This window comes from Bos javanicus, chromosome 4 (assembly GCF_032452875.1).
Source record: "Bos javanicus breed banteng chromosome 4, ARS-OSU_banteng_1.0, whole genome shotgun sequence".
Classification (NCBI taxonomy): Eukaryota; Metazoa; Chordata; class Mammalia; order Artiodactyla; family Bovidae; genus Bos; species Bos javanicus.
In genome coordinates, this window is record NC_083871.1 from 54,439,127 (window position 1) to 54,446,373 (window position 7,247).

General features: G+C 36.5%; 1 protein-coding gene across 11 annotated transcripts in view; it reads right to left on the minus strand.

Moving 5' to 3' along the window:
• Positions 1-4,442: 4,442 nt before the first annotated feature.
• Positions 4,443-7,247, minus strand: part of FOXP2 (forkhead box P2) — a 668,538-nt gene continuing 665,733 nt past the window's right edge. For all 11 annotated transcript variants that reach the window (XM_061414074.1, XM_061414067.1, XM_061414071.1 and 8 more), the window contains one exon: positions 4,443-7,247. This exon is cut by the window's right edge and continues 621 nt beyond it. The gene's annotated coding sequence lies outside the window, so the exon portion shown is untranslated.

A 7,247-nucleotide genomic window follows, 5' to 3' on the forward strand; every position in this document is an offset into this window, starting at 1 on the left:
GATTATGCTAAGAATTTTTGAATATGTTCTCTGAAATTGGGAGACCAAAAGGTCTGGTGCCTTACCCACACTTGAGAAAAGTAATTCTAACTGGACTCAAGCCTGACTCCCAGCTGGGAGAGCTAGAGAATGGTTAGTGACTTTACTGGAAACATTGGGGTGGTCCTGCCAGCCTGTTGCTGGGAAATGGCTGTGAGAACGTTTCCATCATGACCCTGCTGACCAGACAGTGCAATCGTGAATGGGGAGATGGGCAGGGCAGCAAAGCAAAAGAGAAGGACCATGGTCTCCACAGCCTGGCTCCAACCTGTCACAAACCTGATTTAGAGTTGGGTAGAAGGTGTTACCCAAAGTCAAGTTCAGAGTTTCGTCTAAAACATGGGACTGTGTTCTTAATGTCTTATTAGGACATTTTATGATGTCAAAGGTCAATACAAATGTTTATTATTCAAGAGTGAGCTGATACACCATGGAACCTGCACAAGTTCTAATCTGGCACAGCAGATTGCCCTGTTAAATAAAGTTTAGAAAGGCAGTAAGAGACCAAAATGAATTACCTTTTGATTATATTCTTTGAGTTATCCTTGTTCAACCCTTAGTCACTCAAGTCTGTTTACCTGTACTGTTATTTAGAGTTATGTGATTGTTTTATGTAAGGTTTACACAATTTCTGAGTCCTAGAGCAGGCTCTCTTCCAACAGTTCTGTACCCCATTAGAAATTTAATCCTCACTGAAGGATGAAGAATTTTGTGAGGTCCTTATAACATCATCTCATTTTTGGGAAGGGGTGGTGGGTGGAAAGAAGTTTAACTCTTGAATATAAATAACACATTTGGGCGATAACATTGAGAGCCACAAAGAAATCAAACTTCACATCTAGCATCTTCACCTTGACCCTGCCCAGTTGACTTTAAATACCCATGTCCCAGTGGAAGAAAAGTAAGAAGGTAGAAAGTTCTACTCTGAGAGCCTACCAAGCACAGAGATCAGTATTTACTAATCAGAATTTACCAAATGTAATATTCTCACCAATGGCACTTTTCACTTAAACTATTTTAGCACCGAAGTTTCCAGTGTGGAATTGTCTTCAGCTTCTAGATTCTATACACCAATAATGCTCTCAGGTTTTTGGCTAACAATGTGAACACTTCTCATAGTTCATTGCCATTGAGGAACCAAACAAGGATTGGCAAATCTGTGGACATTATGACCTACCACCTTTACTTTTCTCAAGGCAGAAGTCACTAGCAGGTAACGGCACATTTACCTGAATTGAAGATATGGCCTTATTATCCATGTTCAGGTATTTACTCCTAATGGGCTTCAATATCATGGCTTACCTGAGACTGGAGTTGTAGAAAATAAATTCTCTTTTGTTCAAGCCATAATTTCTGAGGTTGTGAGCATATAATATAAAAGCTTTTTCCTCCTGATTTTGAATAGGTTTCTTAGAAATAAACCTGATATGTCATTTAACTTGTTCTAAAAGGACTGAAGCCTCTTTTTAGATATCTGATCTTAATATGACCATCTCTCAAATTTTATGTATCATATGTGCTCTTAAAGTGACCCAATGATGTTTCTAAATGCTGGAATAACAATTGTACTTCCAGAATATCCCTGTTAGAAAATTAGGAGAGTCATAATTATCTGCCTAAGATGGCACCTTCAGCAGAATGACTGACACATATATTATTCATTAATAACAGCTTTAAATTTATGCAGGGAAGAATATTAATGAAATATTTCCATTTTATGGTGGCAATTACTATAAGGTTATTTCTAAAATGATGGGAAAAGGCAAGGGAAATAAATATTGCCAGTACCAAACAGAACTGATTTTGCTTCAGAATGCATATTAAATTGACATTCAATGGGAACATAGCCATGAGAACCAGGTGTCAGGAATTGGAGATAACCTAGATATGGGATTATTTCATGAGATTCACATAGCTTTTCATGGCTGATAGCGAAGCCAGTTTGATCTGTAAATGATTTAATAAATTTTTTTGCTTTTCATTAACTTTGAGCTTATCTCTACTACCAAAGAGGCCAAAACTAAATAAACGCATGGCATCTGTAGCAAGCTTTTGTTATTGTTCTAAGACTTCTAACATCTAGGACTAATGCCTCCAGATGAAATGTTTCTATTGAGGTTCTGTTGATTCGATTTCTTATGGATTACTGTGCAGAGGTCCTTTCTCTGATGAAGGGCACTGAGTAGAACATTTAAATGTCTGCAGAGTTCAAGTGCAAGGATTCTCTGCTTGGTGCTCACCTCAATTTTCCTGTTTTTCTTTCCCCCAAATATGCTTTAATTTTTTGGCTTGTGGAGGATAGGTGAATATATAATCATAATAACTTTCTATTAGCAGATATGTTATTTTTAAATTTTATAACTTCTCCTTTTTTCAGCACATTTGATCAAAGAGGATTGGTAACTTCTAAATGTTGCATTTTCTATTAAGTTAAGTGTTAGTCGTTCAGTTGTGTCCGACTCTTTGTGACCCCATGAACTATAGCCCATCAGGCCCCTCTGTCTATGGGGATTCTCCCAGCAAGAATACTGGAATGGGTTACCATGCCCTCCTTCAGGGGTTCTTCCTGACCCAGGGATCAAACCAGGGTCTCCTGCATTGCAGGCAGATTCTTTACCCAGCTGAGCCACCAGGGAAGCCCAGTTTTATTAACTGCATTTTCTATAGTGTCATTTAAATATATTTAAAGGAGAAGTAAGAAGGAAGCCATATTATTTTCCCCCTATCACATGCTTCATGGCTCTAGGGTTCTGGGCTGCCTCCAAAGAGAGGAAGGTAACGGTGGCTTAGGGGCTCTCCCTCCCATAAGCTTCCCAGGTGCTATTATAGGAACAGGTAAGCTCCTCTTCACAGTCTCCCCAGATCCTCTTAAACTGAACACAAGAGAATTTGCAGGTGATTGAGAAGAGAATCATGTAACTAGTCAAGTTTCAAATGTCTGGTCAGAGTGGGAACACTGTTAAAATTTTCTTTTCATTTCCTTTTCTTCTTTATGTTAACCTCTGCTCTGCATGGGAATGTAGTCTTAAGTTAACAAAATACATTGGGTTGGGACATTTACTTTCAATAATCAATAGTGAAAAATGAACCCTAAGTTTCAAAAAATTAATCTCATGGTCACATTTCTTTTAAAACAATTTTTATCCTATGGAAAGCTCTTCAGTCAAGGTACTCTTTCATTGGGATGACAGATACTAGTAAATTATGCATAAAGTAAAAATATACTCAACACTTAAATTTCCTTTTTTTTCTGATTATGGGAGATTTAGGAATGCACGTTGAGGTTCAAGAAAAAGGCAAAGTTTCCTGCTGCCAAGGCCCTAGCTTGCTTGTCTTGTCCACTTAGAAGGGTCTGGGTCTGATCCCTAGAGGCCTAAGAAGCTTCCCCTTAGAAAGCTACTTACACTTTCCTTGTACATTCTCCTGAATCAGGACAGGATACCATGGGTGTGACTGATACTTGGAGGCAAAAAAGAACAGATAAAATGAAAAAGTTAAAAACAGGAAACTCATCACGGACCCCCCCCCTCTTTTAATTTAGAATTTAAATGTCAAATTCTATTCGAGTAAAAACATGAGACCATGAGATGATTATGTGAGGAAGCCAATTTGAACCTGAAGATAGTTTTTAATGGAATGTATTTGACAAACAGACCCGTTTTTATTGATTGAACTTGAGTATAGTTTGGTTTATGAATCCTCAATTCCTAAGGAAATGATTTAAAAAATTTGTGGGATATGTGTACACAAATTTATGACTTGGTTCTGGCAAGGAAGATAGTCTCTCTGAAAGAATAAAATCCTAGGGGTTATAAATGGGTCCAAAAGTATCAGATTTTTTATTTACACTTCAGAAATGTAATCAAGTGAATGAAATGGTTTATATACATTTTTACATCCAACAGCAGTGACACACTGTTCATACATGATTCTATAGGAAAATGTACATCCTTCTTTTTTTTTCCTAAGTAAGATCTGCCAAATGTTCATGGACAAAAACCTCTCATTGCAAACTGAACTAGTGAAATGACAAGGGTAAGCCACGTTTCTTTCAATAGCTTTATGGCATTAATAAAGCTACTGTTTGAATGCATGTTAATATTGTCATGTGTAGGATGAAGTCTCACAAATTCCCCAAAATGTGAATGATCAATTTGAAAACTTTACAAAATTGTCTAATAGATTTTGTGACTGAATCTGCCCAGGGATGTTAAAGTCCAGGATGGTTTATTTTAAGTATACTTCTGTAGCTCTATTCTTAGCTGACTATTCTTCGATTCCCTAATCACAAAGAAATGCATTCTTATGAAGTTAAGCAGCTGTAGACACAGAATGCTGATGACATTTTCTCCATATCTGAGTGATCTAAAGAAAACCCAGTTAGTGGTAATTCTACCAAATACTTGTAACATTCACATGAAATTTTAATTGATTTTCAAACAGTACAACTGTGCCATGAATCCAACCACATAGAATATAAGCCTTAAGCCCACTAGGTTTAAGCAAGTGTGTCTTTGTGGACTAAAACTATGTAAAATAAAATCTGATAACTCCCTGGGGTTAGAGGTAGACAGTTTTCTTTCAAATCCTAGGTTTGGTCCTTTATTTTATTCAGCAGTGAAAGCCATGAATACAGAACGAATAACAGCTGTTACAATTCTCAACCATGACTTCTAACGTCAGAGAATTCAAAGTATGAACATAGTACACAGTAATGAAAAGTATCAAAAATTAGTTTACCTCAAAAAAGATAAATAAAACAGGTATATTCCACCAATACATAAACAGATGTTTGTGCTACAGTTAAAATTTGCTGTATACAAAAGATCATAGTCCCCATAATCAGCTTATGATAGAAGCAAGAATACATGAGCCATTTAAATTGTCAGACATTATGCTTTATAAGGTATGCACAGAAGTTCAAGCAATAAATACATACATTAGTTCAAAGCCTTACAATAGCTACGCAAAGCAGATGCAGAAAAGCAGATTTGCTATTACTAGCAAGCAATGATATAAGAGTAAAAATTCATGAAATGCATTAAAGCAACATTTTTCTTAGAAAAAGTCTGGTCATTTATGGGTCCACCAACATTTTTACATAATATGCACAATTATCAAAATACAGACCAAGCATTTCAGAAAACTCCAAAAAACCTAAAATCTATTTTCAAAGCAATTGCAGTTTTGGAGGTTTTTCTGGTATAATGTGCAAGCAGCTATTTTTTAAAATTGTATTCATATAAAACCCATGCAAAACTCTACAGGTATATGCATTCTGTGGCTGAGACTTCCTTTCAAAAGTTTGATAACTGAGGTATGCATACTTTAGCATTGTAGTCTTAGGCCACCCTCCTGATGGTACAGCTCTCAAGATTACTTTCAGTCCATCAAAGCCTTTGAACATGCACCTGAAAGACCCATTTTCCCTTCAGATAAGCCTTCCAGTAGGATCCTAGATGACTGAAAACCATCCTTCCCAATCCCAATCTTTCTTTTGATACCATATCGTAAACTTCCCATTCACTGATCATGACCCAAAGACAAACAGAATGAAAAGTAGCAGTTACTGTGACGTTCTCACGTTTCATGCAATCTGCCATAATTGTTCTAATTTTTTTTCTTTTTTTCTTTTTTTCTTTTTTTTTTTTTTGCAGAGGTAGAAGCTTTCAGAAAGCCTTTTGGGTAAGTGGGAAAACCCTTTTGAAAGCCGTTATGTCCTTTTATTTGGTGTGATTGATGACTGGGTATTTCTCTAACTCTATTTGCTGACTTCAGCAAAGAATAAATGATGAGCTTAGTTTGCAAGGACCAGCTCCATCACATGGAACTGGTACATATGTTAAGCTCTAGCAGCCACCTTCTGTCGAAACTGTTTGTAAAGCAATAACCATCATCAGGTTATGAGGTCCCTTGGTTGGGGGAAAAAGTATTATCAAGACTTGGCACAGCACATGAAAAGCAACACGTAAAGTTTCTAGGTTTTAAGCAAACATTTGACTATGCTATTTTCAACTACACCATAATGCATTATCCTAGTTTGGGGGTTTGGAGTCTTCGCGAAAACCAGCATTCCAACAATTTGGCCTGTGCAAGTCTTTGAAAGGGAGTGTATTGTTAGTGTTAATATCCCGTATCAGCAGAGGCAGAATTATATGTAACTTTGGTTTGACTGAAAATAAATACCATGGACTACAATTGCTATAATCTTTGCTTTCAGTGTAAAAACTCAGCTAGATCACTTTAAAATCAATATGAAATTAATTTTTGGCTTTACTAGACCTTTTATGTTTGGTTCCTACTTTTTGTTTTTTTCATTATAACTTAAGACTATAAAAAATAGTACACAACAAAGATTCAGACCATACAAGACATCTTCTAACAACATGTATTCACCACCAAAAATAAGTGACTGGATGGGGAAAACAAAAACACAATGTCCTATATATATATAACAATATGCAATCTGCATTTGCATCAAGTACATAATCGTTTTGGTCAGTGATCCACATTTGTTGCTTTCTAGCATATCATAACTTCCACTGCAGATTTTGTCCTCACCTCTGTCTTTAATGAAAGCAAATCTTCATTGCATTAGATGGACTTTTGGCCTCAGAAGATTATTCTGTGACTGAATTAGGTTTTTTAGTTGTGGTTTTTAGTTGTCATATTTGATTCTTGGTTTTTAGGGCTAAATGAAAAAATCCCAGAGGTCATCAGAAAACAGCAGGTAGTTCATGGAGAAGGTTCCTTTGTACTAATTGAAGTTACAGAAGGCTGACCAAAGCATGTGGCTGCTTCTGTCCTTGAGCTCTTGGCCATGGTTAGAGTTGGCTTTGGTTTGCAGCTGTAGCCTTTGACTGTGTTTGCAGGTAGACAAAGCTTTATCACAAGGAGGTAAAGAGTACAGTTGTAAGATCTATGCAGATATGCAAATGTTTCTATGGTGCTTGCACAGATAATGTTAGCTTAGGATTGCACTTTACATCTTAACACTAACAGCACAGACTGGAAGCCTAAGGTTTTAGATGGTTGCAACAGTCTAATTACTGTGTTTTGTAATAACTAACTTATGTCATTTACAGTTGGTGGCACCAACATAAAAAACTAATGTTCTGTTGTTTAAAATTCAGCTAGATACAAGCAGTGACACTAATTTCTGATACTACTCCTGTGCAAATTAAAAACAATAGCAACAAGTTGAACTT